This window comes from Manacus vitellinus, unplaced genomic scaffold (assembly GCF_001715985.3).
Source record: "Manacus vitellinus isolate BGI_N305 unplaced genomic scaffold, ASM171598v3 scaffold_8_pilon, whole genome shotgun sequence".
Classification (NCBI taxonomy): domain Eukaryota; kingdom Metazoa; phylum Chordata; class Aves; order Passeriformes; family Pipridae; genus Manacus; species Manacus vitellinus.
In genome coordinates this window covers 19,830,863-19,849,527 of record NW_021940864.1, presented here as the reverse complement: position 1 = coordinate 19,849,527, position 18,665 = coordinate 19,830,863, and the positions used below count along the sequence as shown (strand labels likewise).

The following is an 18,665-nucleotide window of genomic DNA, read 5'->3' as shown; positions in this document are numbered from 1 at the left end:
GCCTCAGGCCATGCAGCTCGTGATGCACTGTGTACAATGGGCTGCTAGAAATATTCAACAAAAGCAGTCTATAGTAGTATTCAGTGAAAAGATAAGGGAGTGTTATGTTTAAAAATGTATAAAAACAAGTTGCTACACACGGATAAGGATTTTTAATCTGCCTGCAGCCATCTATCTTCCCTATTATCTTTAAAAGACAAAAAGGGTCCACCACAGTTCTAAGTGTTGCCATTTTCACAGAAGAATAAGAAAGATGTCTAAACTAAGACTTCAAGAGTCTCCAGTTAGAAATGCTGTGTAATGTCATAATAGCTGGAGAAGAGAGATCCTATACCTGTAGACTGAGTTCTTTCACTGTCCACAGATTTTCAGGAGTTTTTGAATCAAGAATTAATATATATACTACTGGAATAATTTTTTATATCTACTCTTTAACTAGTGCTTCTCATTAGCTTAGGCTTGTCCTGATGGACGTGTCTCCCGATACATGAAGCAGAAGTAATTTGGGTCTTTGCAGCTACTGAACTTTGGTTATATATTTAACATCTGTATTATATTTTACTTGTGCTTTTTGCTTTTAAATCTCTGTTCTAAACTTCTTTTTTTACTGTTTATCCAAAGCGCATGGAAACTCTTATTTGGATCATTTGACATTTAAAATTGCAACCACGAAGCAGAATGTCATGTTAGAAAATGCATATTTAAAGCAATGGACAGCACTTTTTCAGTATGCTTTTTAAAAAGTATTGTTCTTCCTAAAACCAGAAAAGATAGTCACATGCCCTATTTGGAAAACTAACTGCTATTACTAATAATAGATACCTACTGTGAGTGGGGAAATTAAGAAACTGCTTTAGGTTTTTTAGTTTTAAAGGCATTTCTGTAGCAGGAATAGTATTCTAGTACACAAGATTGAATTTAGCTTCTCTGATGACAGATTAAGTTAGACATCACTTTGCTTTGTTCTTAATAATCTATTATTTCTATTAATGAACCAGAATACATTTTTTTGATTAAAATAAACTTTGTTCTGAACTTTGTAAACACTTCCTTTTATTTTCAGAGAAAAATAAGTAAGTTGTCATACCTGTACTGAAGCTCCTCAAGCTTTTGCATGGACTATTTCAGATTTTTAAAATGTGCTGAGTTTGTCATTTCAGCTGAAGCTTGGTACCACTGAGTCCAGGCAAGGAACAAATCCTGTTTCCTGAAAGTTTTATAAGATAGGGATAAGCCATTAAGAGCAAAAAAACCACAACAAGGGGCAGACTGGGGGAAATGCTGCTTTTCAGGTAGCTGAGATTTTTGACTCTTGTCAAGGATATCTCTTAGCATTGCAGTTGAAGGTGATGAAAGCTTGGTATTTAAAAGGAAGGATCTCCTTGGTTGCCAGGCTGCTTCAGTGAAACTTTGGAGTTTTTTGCCATTTCATTTTGTGAATGGGATATGTTGCACAGTTAAACTAACCAACCTCCAATATTTGATTGATTTAAAGAAAGCATTTAATCTGAGTGAAAACTTTTGCTGAATAGATGATTCTCATTAATCTATTGGATTGATGCATGTGCAGTTTGTATGGTATTTCAGTCCTGATATATCTGCAGAGGCTTGTAAAACAGGGTTGATATGTGTGCATAGGAAAGGCTGCAAATAGAATAACACATGCGATTTCTGTCTCTTTTGCTGTTGAAGTTACTCAGTGATGTGTCCTGTTTCTCCTCAAAATTATTCCACATTCCAATTTTGAAATGAATTTTCTTTCTGTAAGGAGTGGGAGGACAATGACTAATTTTTTTACTGTAAAATGAAGCAGTATGGGATTAGTAAATGCCCAAAGTAATGTTTTCATGCTCTTCTGTATTTTTCACTATTGTGTGTGTATTTAATTAGAGATTTACATTTTATTTTTTCCATAGGATCCCTGCCTCATTCATTCAACAGGAATGACAGTAAAGGAAGCCATTTAATACTTAGGTTTATATTCACTGTTCATTTGCAACCCTGCATCTCTTTTAAACCGGTTCATTCAAACTGTTAAAAATGAGAAGTTAAAGTTGCATGTTATTCAGTGAAAGTGCATATCTTTCTGTAGGAATTTTGTGTCTGAGCACTTGACAGTGTGTGTGTGTCAAACAAGGAAACAGACTCATAGAATTACAGAATGGTTTGAGTTGGAAGGAACCTTAGGGATCATCTAATTCCAACCCCCTGCCATGGTCAGGGATACCTTCCACTAGACCAGGTTACTCAAAGACCCATCCAGCCTGGCCCTGAACACTGCCAGCCATGGGGCATCCACAGCTCTGGGTGGCCTGTTCCGCATCTCACCACCGTCACAGTAAAGACTTTCTTTCTGATATCAAATCTAAACCTACCCTCTGTCAGTTTAGAACCATTCCCCCTGTCCTATCACTACATGCCCTTGTAAAAAGACCCTCTTCAGCTCTCTTGTAGGCCCCTTTAAGATGCTGGAAGGCTGCTATAAGGTCTCCCCAGAGCCTTCTCCCTCTCCAAGTGAACATGGTGTCCTAAGTTAAAATGTATCTGGTCCTTCATATTTAATCATAAATGTTGAAACTTTAAACACAGAACAGAGTGATCTGCATATTCTGTTGCAATACTGCTCAAATTATGTTGCTTCCTGAACTTTGGCACTTTTCCTATTTTAACTTTCTATCAAAATTTTTTCCTGTTTTACTGTGTTGGCTCTGTATAAATGTTTTTAGATAATTGAGACTACTCAGAAGTTTCCAGTTACATATAGACAAAACCTTCCAAGAAGCAGCAGAAACATTTTGCTCAAATTTTATTTGGACTTCTGTTGAAAGTAATGAAAGAAAATTTTTAAAATTTTTAAAAGAAAATATTTTAAAACAATAGGTTATTCATAGAAAATTTAGTAAAATGACCTACTATGTAACTATTATTCTAGTGGAATTTCCTCTCTAGGAGAGATTCTAGAGAACTGTGAAAATTTAAAGCGGTTGTGTCACAAAAAGTAGATGTGAGTTTCTGAATTTTATTGAGACATGTGATCATGAATTACTATCAATGCTGTAGGAGTCAGCATTTCTTTTTATTCAAGCACTTTTTAGGTCTTATCAAAGAGTTGTGCTGGTTAAAAATGGCAATTACTTGTAAGCAAGCCAGCCTGTTGCCAAGCCATCCAACTACATTGTCCTTTAGTTTGCATATGACAGGAAATCCAAGGGCAATGAATGGTGTTTTCTTGATACAATTTGGTATGTAATGAAGTTGTTATTTCTTTGCTCCAAATTATATATACTACACATATCCTGCTACACTGAAGACGAACTCTTAGACTATGACATTTGCGGAAGATTTTTCAGTATCATTTTGATGAAAAGGCATTTTGTAAATAGTATTTGAAGGTGAATTTGATGACACGTGAAGGCATATAAAAGACCAACAGCTTGTGGAAGTATTTGTGTGGATTTTTGAGAATTTACAGTCACAGTCTGTTTTGGCAACTTGCTAGGTATACATTGTTCAGTTTTCTACCCATTATATTTTACTCTTTGTTTTGTTATACTAGGTTTAGTAAGAGTTGCTAGAATGTTAGAAGAGATGCTTTCTTTTCCCTTTTGAAGTGGTGCTTCTTGGTGAATGGTGTCGGCCTGAGTTAGATAACCCGTCATGTATGACCTATGTAACTTGTGCCCCAGCAAAACTATTCCTATGGCTTCATCTGAGACTTAGCAGATGTATATGTAGCTTTTCAAATGGAGGATTAAAAATAATTGGTAACAAATGTCATGCAGAGATTTTTTTGATTCATTTTGGTAACATAACTGAGAACTGATTTTTCGTTTTAATACTCTTGTTTTCATCTTGATTATGTTCCATCAGACAACCTAATTGATGAGAAGCTTATTTCTGGAATAACTACTTAGCTCAAGAACAGCATATGATAGTTCACAGTCTGTTCTTAGTAGTATATTCTCTGTGGCTAAGAGTGAAGTCTTACTTTGAAACGTCCTTGAGTTTTGCACTTGAACTTGACAGTCTGAAGAAGTTACGATGTAAGAACCTTGTAATTCGTTCAGTGTTATCAGTTTTGTCCTTTTACTGTCTCTGTGGTGGCTACCTTGTAGCCTTATTTGGTAAAAGCTTTGTTTCTACTGTTCCTGCAGTAGTTATAATTTGTGCCCTGTCAGGCTTTGTTGGTTTATGGGGTTTTTTTGCTGCCAGATGAAATATTGTTTCTTTTAACAGACACTGGCAGACACTTAAAAATTTCAGAATTCTTGGACAACTTGGCTAAAAGAGGAACTTTTTAAACTTCCTGAAACAGTAGTCAAGGAAGTTGGTCAGTCTGTTAGAGTATGTGTGCCTCAGAGAAAAAAACTAAGAAAGAAAAGGATCATGACTTTAGAATTTATCCACTGCTTTATCTGGTAATTTGAAATTTAATCTGTATAAATGATGACCATGCTAGAAATATTTTTTCATGCAGCAGCATTGTAACAGCTGTAGCAAAATGAAGGCCAAGTATTTTTCCTCAGACAGGGAACTGAGAGGCTAAAATTGAAAGAAGGAGAAACAATGGTGGGACTATTATTACAAATTATCCTCTGCCTTATAGAAGATACTGGGGAAAAAAGGTATTTCCCAGCTTCAAGAGCCTATGCAAAATGATTTTGGAGAAACCACTTATGAGCATCAGTTTAAAAGACATTCCTTTTTTTCCAGTCTCCCTTTGTTCTATAAGTAAATTTGAACACACAAGAGAATTAATTAATAATTTACTTACAGTCCCGGTAGTTCAGTATAGGCTTTCGTAATCTGAACTACTAGTGGACTAAAATTCTACTCTGTAATGAAAATGTACCATTCTGTAGTCTGAGCAACACTCAGGGTTTTAATGCATTTTCAGTTATGCTCCATCAATACTCAAATTACACAGAAAAATTGTATTTTAAGGATTTTGTTGCCATTGATATCCACATCTGTTAAGAAGGCATGATTTCTTTCCCCCTTGTATTTATTGGTACTTGTCATCAACAAATAGTTCTGGTTTCTACCATAGATGCTTACAGCATCTGTGAGCTCTTTCTTCATAATCTTAAAATAATTATTCTAAATTGACATCTTTACCTCTGATTCTAATGGGGGCCAGATGATAATTTAAAGAAAAGAGATTGTTCTGTCAGATGATTTTAATGAAGTTGAACTTAGACAAGGCTGTTAGCAGCTCATTTCCACTCCCTTGCTCACCTTAAGGGCTTCAGGCCATCACTGTGAAGCAAAAGTCCGTCTGCTCTCAAAGTACTCCCCAAACTGTATATTACAGAGAACACAGTTTTTGGATGTGCAGTCATAGGAAAAACCACAAATGGAAATGGTACAAAATCCACACCTGCAGCCATTCAAAAACACATGGAGTATGTTTCCCTCAAAGTTAAAGCAAAACAGAACACAAAGTTAAAATGCATAATGTTTTATTTTACTGTATATGGTTTTAATTTATAGGGATTAGTTTATGTTCATCTGATTTGAAGTACTGTAAAAAGAGAACTAAGAGTGCATTTATTTGAGTGATTACATTGTTGCATATTCAAATAAACACACCACCTTGTACAGCTATAATTTTGTTATTACTAAACTAAATGTCTTTGCACATACCTCACTGAAGACCAAGTATTATATGCCCTCTTTGGCTTAAAAAAGAAAGTTGCCTTTGAATTATGCAAGTACAGAAGAAAGAGTCTGAAAAATTTCTCTACTGTTTAAAATATGACATTTATCATGGATAGATTTCTTAGCAAATGCGTTTGTATTTAATGTGTCCTTCTGGACATAGCGCAATCAGAAGGAAGCAAGCTGCTCTACTGATCACAGTCTTTCCCCATTCAACCTCTCTCCTGTTTATTCTTGTTTGGTGTATTCTGCTCCAGAGAATTCCACAGTCACTGTACCATGTAGCCCATATAACTTTCATCTATCCATTCCACCTTTAATTGGTTCTTAGATTTGAGCATCACTGTAAATTGAGAGGCCTATTTTTTAGTGTAAAGGCCCTGAGATTTCTGGATCTTTCTTTTGGAACATGGACTCTATCTTCATTATGCATACATTTAAGTTCTTTGGGTTTTCTATGTATCCATAAAATGTCCATAAAAACTGTTAAAAAAGGGGAACTGAATTTTCAATCAGGGATTTATTAATGGGAATCAAGTTGAAGTCTATGGGAACTGTAAACTTTTTTTTTTTTTTTTTTTTACAAACTTCTTACAAAGTCTTTAGGGACATTCAATAAATAAAAAGAAAATTTTATATTTTTTGATTACACAGGAAGAGGGTTGAGTTTTAAGAAACCCAGTCAGAGTATTTCTCATCTGTGTTTTATTCAGCCAAATACTTTGTTGATTTGCCATGTTGGTTGCATTTTCAGTTTAATTTAAAGATGATAAACTGAGCTATTAAATCAAATTTCTATATTTTATATTATTCAGATATTTCAAGTTTAGGAGAACTTTCAGCAAATTTTCATCTCATAATTTAGGAATGAGTTCTTTGACTTCTCCCTAAGAGAGACTGCCTCTATCCATAGGTTGTATAGGGCAGTGGTCTCCAAATTTTTCTGATTGCATGTCCCTATTGGTAAAATATTTTTGAACATACACCCCTAATATATGTATATTTCTAAATTCTATAAATCTACTACTGTATATATCATGTCTATGTGATCTCTATATCATCTACATTATAAACCATATACAAAATAGAAAGTAAAATGGATAAGATAAAGATAAGTAAACTCTGTTTTGAAAATTTATTTTATTTATTAATGGTACAAAACATACTTTTTCCAGCATCCAGATAGAATGCCTTGCACACTGTCTGGGGTGAGCACACCCTGCTTTGGAAACTGCTGGTAGAGGGAACCAGGGGAGACCAGCTTCATAGCATAAGCTGTAATATTACCTTTTACAGTTGGTATGGTCCTTCATGTCTCTCTTACTTATCATTTGACTATATTAAATGCAGCCTGTTATGTTAGATGCATGTCGTGGTTTAACCCCAGCCAGCAGCCAAGCCCTACACAGCCAGTTGCTCACTCCCCCACAAGCAGGACTGGGGAGAGAATCATAGGGGTAAAATCTAGAAACCTTATGGGTTGAAATAAAGACAGTTTGATAGGAAAAGCGAAAGCCACACAAACAAGCAAAGCGAAACAAGGAATTAATTCACTGCTTTCTGTGGGCAGGCAGGTGTTCAGCCATCTCCAGGAGAGCAGAACCCCATCATGCATAAAGGTTACTTGGGAACAACCTTAATCACTCCAAACCTCTCTCCCTTCCTCCTTCTTCCCCCTACTTTATGTACTGAGCATGATGTCATATGGTCTGGAATATCCCTTTGGTCATTTGGGGTCACCTGTCCTAGCTGTACCTCCTCCTAGCCTCCCATGCACCCCAACTTCCTTGACAGCATAGCAGTACAAAAAGCGGAAAAGGCCTTGCCTCTGTGTAAGCCCTTTAGGGGGCTTAGCCATAACAAAAACATCTCTGTATTATCGACCCTGTGTTCAGCACAAATCCAAAACTCAGCCTCATACTAGCCACTCCACCCCAGCCAAAACCAGCACAATGCTATATATGTAGTTGCTAGAACACCTCTTTCTATCTAATCAGAGTTACATAGAAAGCCTGTTGTGGCAAGGGGGGAAAGGGATTTTTTTTTTCTGTACTTACACACATTTCAGCAGACAGGGCTGGATACAACACTACGGTGTGAAGCTTGTCAGTGAGGTTGTACACAACTCAGGGGAGTTGGGTGCATGGTTAAATTGCTTGGAAATGGACATGAGCAGGCAGAGTGTTGACTGTATTTTAGGTTTACTCAGCTTGTGCAACAATTTATACACCTATTGTGTGTTGTTATAAGAACCGCCATGAGTGGAGAAGTTGTGTGGTTTTTTATGGATTTCCAACTGTACGTTCTCTACTGAGTAACCTTTATCCTTCCTACTCACAAGCAGTGACCCTGCTCCTTTCCTCCTTCAGAACTCCAGGATTTGAATCTCTTGCATTTCACTGGTCTCCGATGATCTAATTTATTACTCAAACTCTGAATAATATCCTCCCCAATCCTCATATTCTGTCAACTCCCTAGAAAACTTTCCAATTGCTCGTGATGCAACCAGTGCCAGAAAATCAGATAGCCTATGTTTTTCAAGTTTTTTAACTATTCCAGGGTGGTCTGGATTATGAGCTATTATTTGTTAATGAATATCCACTTGAAAGAGTCTATTCCTACTTTATTCTTCTTGTAAACTTTTTCACACCAAAATGAGCACTGTGGTAATGTTACAGTAATCAGAGAGCAGTCCCCTGATGTTTGGAAATTTTTGTGATGACTGTAGTTTTTGTGGCTTTTTCTATTCTAAACATAAATCTGTTATTGGAGGATGTCTTGTGGTATGGCAGCATACAGTGGATCGGTGTTTATAGACCATTTGGATCTAAGTTTGGGAGTTCATCTCAATCACCAAATCAGACTGAGGTACCTCAGTCAGGAGCCTAGTAGTTGGTGATAAGACACATGAGAAATGCCACCCATGTGGTAGTTTGGCCTGTGGACGTCCTGAATGGCCTGCTGGGTAAGCTTCTCTTCCCTGAGAGAGTAGGAAACCTCAGGTAGCAACATTCTCAACTTATATGGCTTAAGAAGGCATTAAATGGGATGAATCTCAGCAGTTCTGGTTTAACCCCAGCTAGCAACCACTTACCACGCAGCCATTCCCTCCCTCACCAGCAGGATCAGGGAGAGAATTGGAAGGGTAAAAGATGGAAAACTTATGGGTTGAGATGAAGACAGTTTAATAGGGAAAGCAAAAGCTGTGCACACAAGTGAAGTAAAACAAGAAATTAATTCACTGCTTCCCATGGGCAGGCAGGTGTTCAGCTGTCTCCAGGAGATCAGGGCCCTATCACACGTAATGGTTACTTGGGAAGACAAACACCATCACTCTGAAGGTCCCCCCACTTCCTCCTTCTTCCCCCCACTTTAAATACTGAGCATGATGTCACATGATACAGAATATGCTTTTAGTCAGTTTGGGTCACCTGTCCCAGCTGTGTCTCCTCCCAGTTTTCTATGCAACCTCAGTCTTCTTGCCAGCGTGGAAGTACGAAAAGTAAAAAAGGCCTTGGCTCTGTGTAAGCATTGATCAGCAGTAACACAACCATCTCTGTATTATCAACAGTGTGTTCAGCAGAAATCCAAAACATAGTCCCATACTAGCCACTGTGAAGCCAAAACCAGCACATCAGCTTAAATATCTATTATTCAGTTGCCAGAAATGGTGAGGGTGCTGATGTCCCTCGCCAGTGTCAACTTGCTGCTTCTGTGGTCTTCAGAGCCTTTGCATGGCAGAGGCATACCCAATCACTGAAATGTTTCTCAGAACATTTTTCTATTTTGTCTAATGGTAATCAAGTAGTTAGATGTCTAGGAGCAGCTCTCTTCTCTGTCTTACACTACTGGGTGTTACTCCGTGCAAGAGCCCAGTACGTTTTTGGAAACAGCCTAATAGGAGAATGGTGTCAGAGCAGAGAATCAGAGACTTCATCAGATTATAACAATGCATGAGCAATGACAGCCTAGTGTCATTATGGTCAAGTTACTAATTAATCCTGTTGCCCTTTAAGGTGGGTAATGCTGCTCAGCTAACACCTGAAGGAAAAGTAGTCTGGAAGGATCCTGTAGCAATAAAGATACCTGCTCTTCATTGTTACCTGTCCTTCTGTTGAATTCTTGTTTTAATGAAAATGAGTATGTTACAACATTAACTAATATTTGTTAGTATTACACATGCTAAGGCACATAAAACATTATACAAAAAGAGTAAGTCTTGAAAGCCCTGGGAACATAGGAAGGGTTAGTTTTCATCAGACACTGGGCACCTTGACTTCAGTGTTCCCACTTTCACAATGGCAATAAGTTATTCAGGACTGCTTAAATTAATACCTATAAAGTCCTTATACTGCAGCAAGGTATTTTGCAATCTATTTGTTTTGTATTCTGCAGGAAATTGTTTTAAAGTGTGCTAATTTGTTACACTTTCAAAGCCAGCTTTCCCTAGTTGCTTTATTTCAGTTGCACTTGTCTTGCACAAAGAGGAAAATTAATATCAATACACCAGAAATCTGAAGAAATGTCTGAAGTAGCTTTTTTGTATGTATTAGCATAATTATCAAGGATCTGATGTTGGCCATTTATAATGCATTATTTCCTGATAAACAGTAACTGGGTGGGTTGGAGTTTTTTCTTAGTATTCTGACTCTAAGCCTAACTGTAGTGTTATACTCAGTATATCAGGGTGAGCTCTAATAAAATAATATATTTGCCAACTATGATTAGGGTAGGAGTGAGTCAGATGACTCCTTAACACTCTGTCTCCTTGCCTGTAAAAATAGTGTCTGAATCATCTCTGATACTGAGAATATTAGAAGCAGATTAAACAAAGAGGGATTGAGCATCGTGCCTCTTAGTGAGTCAGAATCCTCCTGTCAATCATTGTGCAACTACCATAATTTTTACTATACCCTTTCTATATTGAGTAACCACAGCTTTAGGCCATTTTCCATACCAGAGCATGCATTTTATTTTTCTGATAGCATTTGAATATTCTAAGACTGTTTTTCAGCCGTCCTGTTCTTTCCACACTGTAACCGGGAGGTTTTTTGGCAGCTGTTGGTCAGATGATGCTATTTCAGTCACCTATACACAGGCCTATGGTTGCATTTTATATGTCTGAGGATAGCTGGCCTATCCCATGAGTTTGGAAGGATGTGACACAGGTCCTGTGAGACTCCCATCCCCTTGAAACCTACAATGAGATATGGGGCCATATAGATGTCTCTTGGTTGACTTTGTGTACCTCTTCAAGTTGCCAAGACAATTTTTCTTCCTGAGGTGTTTTAAAGTACTGAGTTTAAAACTGAGGAAGACAAGTGAGTAGTACAGTGAAATTATCTTGTCCCACTTCATTCTGGATTTCTTGCTGATCATGATGCTCACTCAACAAATATATATTTCTGTAAATTGTATTGCAGCCTTGTCCTTTATGATGGAACTTGTTCCCCAGTTGTCAGTATTGGGATCTCCCATAGTTGACACTGTATTCTCCATTACAGAATGAATGATACCCTGCTGTTGGTATTGTTTTATATTGGAAAACTGAGACATAGTGGGACGTACATGTAGACTGAGACAGCTAAAATGTTAGCATATATGTTGAAACTTATGTTAGAGGCAATGGAGATTTAGAAATTTGGTCAACTTGCTATAAATACAGACACAGAGAACTAAGGCAATACGTGTTTGATTCTGTTTTTCCTTGTGTGGGATCTCACAGCTTTCCATTCTCAATGAAGACAGCATCCCTCCTCCTTTTTCCTAAGTGAACAGTTATTCTTTTCTAGTGTATACCTAATTTGTTATGCTAACTGCACCTTATTTACAGTGAATTGACACTGCCGTTAAGTGATGATAATAATTAGACAGCCTTTCAGCAGATCACATAAAGCTCAGTTACTCATGGAGATTAATGATCCTCCCAGAAGCACAGCCTGTACTTACCAGCTGAGTTAGAGAATGACTTTTAAATTGAAAGTTTGCTGTTGGGAGATATGAAATGTAAAATTCCTGAAGATGTAGGTGATCTGAGGTTGTGATACATTCTTCTACTTGATAATTTCTGCATTAAGTAGTATCACAGACATTCCTTCAATTAGGATTTAAGATATTTACATGGTTTGACTCTACCGAGTTCAGTCATGAGACTAGATTCAAGCTAACAACAGTGCTTTGAATCCAGTCCTCAAAGCTACCTGCATTTTTCTCCAAGTTTTTGTGTATCATAGAATGGCTTAGGTTGGAAGGGACCTTAAAGACTGTTTAGTTCTATTCCCCTGCAGGGATACTTTCTGCTAGACCAGGTTGCTCAAAGCCCCATCCAACCTGGCCTTGAACACTTCCAGGTATGGGGCATCCACAGTTTCTCTGAGCAGCCTGTTCCAGTGTCTCACCACTCTCACAGTGAAGAATTTCTTGCTAATATCTAATCTAAACCTACTCTCAGTTTGAAGCCGTTCCCTCTTGCTCTGTCACTACATGCCCTTGTAAAAAGGCCTCTCCATCTTTCTTGTAGGCTCCCTTTAGGAAGTGGAAGGCTGTGATTAGGTCATCCTGAAGTCTTTTCTTCTCAAGGCTCAATTCCAGTTTGATCTCTTAGGTCCTTCTTGTTTAGGGGACCCCAAAGCTGGATGCAGTACTCCAAGTGGGGTCTCACAAGAGAGAAGTAGGGGGGAACAATCACGTCCCTCGACCTGCTGGCTGTGGTTATTTTGATGCAGCCCAGGACACAATTGGCTTTCTGGGCTGTGAGAGGGCATTGCCAGCTCATGTCCAGCCTCTCATCCACAAGCACCTGAGAGTCCCTCTTGGTTGCCCCGACCCAGGTGCAGCACCTTACACTTGGTCTTGTTAAACCTCATGAGATTACCATGGGCTATGTGATTTTTCTTCAGTAAGGATTTTTTGACGATCAAAGATTAAAAGTAGAATTGATCAGGGGAAAAAAAAAGTATGAAAAGACGGGAATTACTTTTGAAAGTGTTCACTCATGGTTCAGCAAGAAAGAAGGAAGACATAATTTTGTAAAGATGAGTGGGATACAGTGAGATCACTGATGACAAGTGGAAGGTGGGGAAATAGTGATAAGTATAAACTAAAAGTTATTAAATATAGAAAGTTGATAGAGATAGCTAAAGAATTCACAGAAAAATATTTCAGGGTAAACATTAAATATTGTATGAGAAGAAATCCAGTAGTGGGTATGGCAGATAAGACAGATACATTCATAAAATTACTAGAATAAAAGCAGAAGGATTCAGTAGCTATTTGCTTTGTGTGTAGAAGCAATCTGTCTAACATATGTGCATTATACAGAAATGCCTGATTACTTTCTGGAATGTTAGTAAGTAGAAATACTGATTAGAGATGGTTTAAAGTAGACATAGGTATCATCTAGTACATGCGAACTGTTAAATTCAAGGTAGTGATCCTAACAAAGGGGCTGAAAGGATGAAATGTCATGCTTTGTGAAAAGGATAATGTGTTCTTTCCTCTCCTTTAAAAAGATAAGTCCATGTTGGATCAACAAAAACTAGATTTCTAAAATATTTATCAATTTCACACACTGCAAGATGTATCTAAGTAGTCTTCTGTTTACGTTAGTGAGCCTTTGAAGTAAAGGAAACTAGAATCTCAACCTCAGCAATGTTTAGTCCATCTCAGAAAGGGCCCAGGTGTGGTATGTCCTCGGAAATTGGCAAACAAACGCTGTGTTACACCACTGGCAAGAGATTGAGGCTAAGACTCTTTCCCCCTTAATTGTTTTGCCTGGATTCCTCACACTGAAATTGAGTATTTCATCTGTTGTGTGATAATATGAGAGATGCAACTGTAGGACATTTTACATTCTCCCTTAAGCAGTACATTTTAAAAAGCATCATATTCTCATACTGTGTAGAAGTTTAGGGTGCTCTTTACAGAAAAAAAATCCAAAAAACATTCAAAGACTCAAGTATCCTTGTTAGTAGTTTCTAGATAAAGAAGAGGATCGATATAATATAAAGGAAGGTGTGTACATGTGTTGTGTACAGACATCTCCTTACTCTGGGATTTTTAGACGCAACCTGCTGCATTGGTCTTCTTTACAGGGTCAGGTATGATTGTGGTTGGGCTAGAGCAAAGACAGTTGTCATAACTTGAATGTGATTCAATCTCTTGCTCAAGAGTTCATTACTGAGTTCATCCTTGGACTCCGATGTTTGCTTATGTCTTTAATGTTAACACTCTTGAAATGTCATGTGCACTCAATTGCAAACCAGCAAAATGACTCCTGAAATGCAGCTTAGCATTAATACTGTTTTGTGTGAGTGTAAGATGTTAATAATAAGTGGTTATATGTATTCCTGAGAGATGTCATCGTTCTCCATTTTTACCCCTGGTGTTGTCGTTTTTTAAAAAACTAATGCTGACAGTGCAAATGTAAGAAAATAATTTTGCATACAGAAAACTATTTATATGCAGAAAAGCTTGATAGTATTTTAGAAATTTAAACTTCTTTCAGGACTGTTCTTTGTGGCTAACTCTCTTGATTTTCTCTGAGCCTGCTTGCTGGAGCCCTTGCCATCAGATTTATTTTTAAAAATTATGTTTTGTTATTGCAATAGAATGTTTATTTTAAAAGTTGTCAAAATACAAACATTAGGATGAATTCAGAGGTGAATATAGAGATATAATACTACTAAGGCCACTTAAAGATTTCTTTTTCTCTTTACTTCCCTAAGCACAAGTTTGTAATATCAAGGTTGTCTTAATGTTACTAAAATAACCAAATAATGAATTTTTTTAATTTACCACATCTTTACCTGACACTTCTGAATTACAACCACGAATCTGAAGAGAAAATAATTTAGGATGAATCAATTAGAAAGTTAAGGGGCAACAGGTAAGATGTAGGGAAGAGTCTAAACGGGAGGATAGCATCATTAGTGTAGTTCATGCCTCTGTGCCTTTTGTGAGTTACTGTTAGAGTTTCCACAATTAGAAAGAACTAAGTTTAGAGCGATTGCACAGACCTATATGTGGCACCTCTGGTTTTCAACTTTTACCTAAAATTTGTGGTGTTTAGAAGCACTGTATTTACAAGAGTGTTGCTTCCCCTCAGTGGATGCCATCCCTGCTTTCCTGTGAAAATTTATGTTGGGTAGAACTGTGTACTAGTCCCTGCACTTTTGGTGTGCTAAGTAACAGGATGGATGAAAGATGCCCTAACAGCTGTGGGGCATGTAGTAATGCTGGATAACTGTAGTACTCATAGACAAAATTAATCTGCTCTTTGTGATGCATCCAATGGAAATACTGTAATATAAATGAGCAGTTCAGAGTTTTCCTTGGAGAGCCTGTTGACGTAATTGTGAATAGTGTTACACTTGAATAGCTGATAGCATGTAAGTAGAAAAGGCAAAGAGCGGTGAGGGAAAGTGGGACAGAAACTCTTGTGTTCCCTGAGGTGTAAAAGAAAAGGAATTTGGAGAGTCAGATGAGGAACATTTCAAAACACCTTCTTAACTTTCTCAAACGCTGTTACAGGAAGGGAGTTTCCATCCATCCTAAGGGCTTGTTTGGGTAAGCATGGGCTATTTATTAGGAATTAGGAGGATTTAGGTGCTTGGAATTTGTTTTGTTACACATTGTTTTGATTATATGAAACCATTTGGACTTGATTAAATTAATTTATCTGGAGCTGTTCAAGGTTGTTTGAGTATTGAAAACAAATTAGATTATGTAATTACATGGACAAAGTGTATCAGTGTATTAGTGTATCAGTGGTTTCTTTGCTGTTTTGTTGATGATTTCATGCCCTGTTCTTGTGTTTCCAACCTGTAGCTGTGGCAGCTTTATTGGGATTCATCTTGCAAATGTTCTTTTTCTGTACCTTGAACCTCTCAGAGACTCCCTGGGGGGGCTTCTTGATGCGCCTTCTCTGCTTGGCTCATTTCAAACAGCAATACCCACCAAGCTGTGCCAGACTGAAAAGAACTAAGGCTTTTGGGTGCCAGAGAAATCAAAGCTTGCCAATTAAATTCCCAATAATGGAAAGAATACTTAAAATGTTTGTATTTTTTTTAAAACTGTCTCCACATTTCTAAAGGATGTATGTTCATTTATGGTAAAAAATAATTAAGTTTGTTCAGTCATATGTTGGCTGTTCCTTAAGAGACCATTGAGAGACTTAGCTTACAGCAGACTCAAATGAGGAATTTGTTGCCTTTCTTAGGTCCATTAATACTTTCTTTGCTTTATCTGTAAGATACCCACACAGGAAATGAAATTTCTTCTCATCTTATGTGACCTATCTTCACATTTTTGTCAGGCTCTAAGAAGCTAGAGGGTTTTGCACCATAATGGGTATTTTTATTTCCTTTTTTTTCCTTTTCAGAGGAAATGGCAACAGCCAAGTGAGAACCAGTGCCCTTTGTCTGAATGTTGGTTGTGAACATATGAGCAAACCGGACATCTTCTAATGGTCTCTCTCAGCACATGGGTCTGTTTTTTGTCGGGAATGTCCCCTATGCCTCTGGCAGTATTCTGCTGTTCTGTTTAAGTCCTTTAACGTCAATGACAAGACAAAACAAAGCAAAATCTCACATCAGAGGTTGAGCTGTTCAAACATACCCTGGCTTTGTATTTTGTTCCTATCTTAAATGGTCTTTTCCCCAGGGCTCCTTGGTCTTTACTAAACTGAGGTTCCCAGACCCTTGTCAAGGAAAAGTAGAGTTTCCTTCCTTTGCTTTTTTAGAGGCTTACCCTCCTCCTGCTCACTTTTCTCAAATGGTCTCTGTGTAATTCCAGCTCTAGTGAAGTTGTATGCCTGTGATTTCCAGCACCAGTTATGTAGCTCCTTCTCCTGGCCATAAACTACCTGAGGAAATAACACAGGAAGTGTGTGTGCTGCTTAAATCTATTTAAAATTAGCAGAAATTTTATTTCAGTGTGGGTGGTGTTTGTTTGTTTGGGGGTGTGTGTGTGTTTTGGTTAGCTTTTTTTTTTTTTTAAGTTCTTGTAATATTTGCCATTTGAAATTGTCCAGTTTAGCCTGGAGATTACATCCTATTTGTTTTTACATGGCTGAATTTAACTTACAGTTGTGTATTTCAGAATTTAAAATTTTTATTACAGAATTTTATATTCTCAGAATAGATTTCATGTATTCTCATTGAAAGTTCATTCCTCATACAGACCAGACCTTCAAGAGATGTAAATCAGTATCAGTTGACTGAGTGATTTGTACCACGTGTTAATGTGGGCAGCTTAGAATTTTTATTTCTTGTTATGTGTAAATATTGAGGCATTAAAAATTCTTTAATATTTACCCCATACTAGACCTTTTAGAGTTATTCATTTCCACTTATTTGCACAAGTTATTTGTGTGAATATCCACACAACTGTTTGCCAGTTATGAAAAGGGAATGGACACACTCTTTTCTATTGGCATCTTCTCAGTATTTTTAGCACAAACTTTTTGCTTTAAGCAAAGCTTTTGACATGTTCATTCATTCAATACCCAGTGGACTACTGCAGGAGAGGAGTGCCTGAAGAGTGCCCTGTAATGCAGAGATACCTACACAACTTGGCCTTCTAGATACCACCTGCTTTATAGGAACAGGAGGTCAGAAGAAACTAATTTATTTTTGGTGGAAATACTGGGTATACTTATGTTATTTAAAATATATAGTTTGCACGTTACCTTGTTGCCTTGAGGCTGGAGAGGGCGAGAAGAAAATCTATGGGTTAGACTTCTTGCACTCAATGAATTCCACAGGGAGACTATTTCTGTTTGCCTCTGTTTCAATGCACTTCATTCAAACACCAAACTGCTCCCCCCTTAATGCTATTTTGCACTGTTTCATTATGCGATGTTACTTTTGCAGAAAAAACACCTTAGTGTTCAACCTTGCTCAGGCACATCTTAAAAAGAATTTCAGTACTTTTAATGTTATCTCCACTACAGCACATCCGCTTGTTTGTGGCTGCTCAGGAAGAAATGGTACCAGAAAGAGAGCGAGAGAAAGAGAACTGTCATGCTTTAGTTACTTCGGGGGTTGACCTCCCTTCATTTTGCCCTGAAGTAACAGCAGTTCTGTAAGGACATCTTTTATACACTTAGATAAAATCCCAACATGGATTGGGACCCAAAAAAGTGAGGCTTGCACTGGCATGGACAGCCTTCCAGCATCAACAAGGCCTGCTAGTACAGTCCTACAGCTTGAAGTACTTTCAGTCAGTTTATGTGAATTTAAAATACGAGATAAGAGAAGAAAAATATTAAATATACATTTGCAGAGCACATTGGAAAAACAGTTCTGACTGTTTACATTTGTTCCTGGCCTTATCTGGCAATCAGGCTCCATCTGTGACGGGCCAGGTTGATTGTGCTGTTTCTTGAGCACACTTCCTGGGCCAAGGGAATTACGCAGCTAAGTTGGAACTCCTTGGGCTGCTGAGCGTCTTACTTTGTCTTCTTGTGACACACAACACACAGGTTCCTTTTCCAATACTGACCTTCTATGGTATTCACACTAGTAATAGTCTATGGTTGTCCAGAGGTAACAGCACTTGGAATAATGAGCACTAGGTTCTTAATTACCTTGCATTATCTACAGTTTCTCATTTTTGTGATAATTCACTATAGACCGAGCAATACCAGTCCAGTGAAATGCCATGAGTACTGTAAATATTTTAATTAATTTATTCTCAAAAGTCAGACTTTATCTTAAATCTGACAAATGTATACTCTATATTATTTCTCAAGTAATATTTGATTTCTGAAAAAATGACCTTACTTCGTCTTGAACAAAAACTTATGGTATTTTTCCTGTTGTTTTCACATCATTTAGTTTTTGAAAATGCTGACAGCTCAGCTAGATTGTGATACATTATAAAGTCCTACATCATATTTTTAGAAAGTACTGAACCATGCCTATTACTGTTTGTATCTCTGAGTTAAGAAATAGTTTTCATTTGATGTTGACATTTTTTATTTTTCATCTCATAATTTATAT

General features: G+C 37.4%; 1 protein-coding gene across 1 annotated transcript in view; it reads left to right on the top strand.

Moving 5' to 3' along the window:
* Positions 1-18,665, top strand: part of LTBP1 (latent transforming growth factor beta binding protein 1) — a 190,371-nt gene that overhangs the window by 66,952 nt on the left and 104,754 nt on the right. The window lies entirely within an intron of this gene.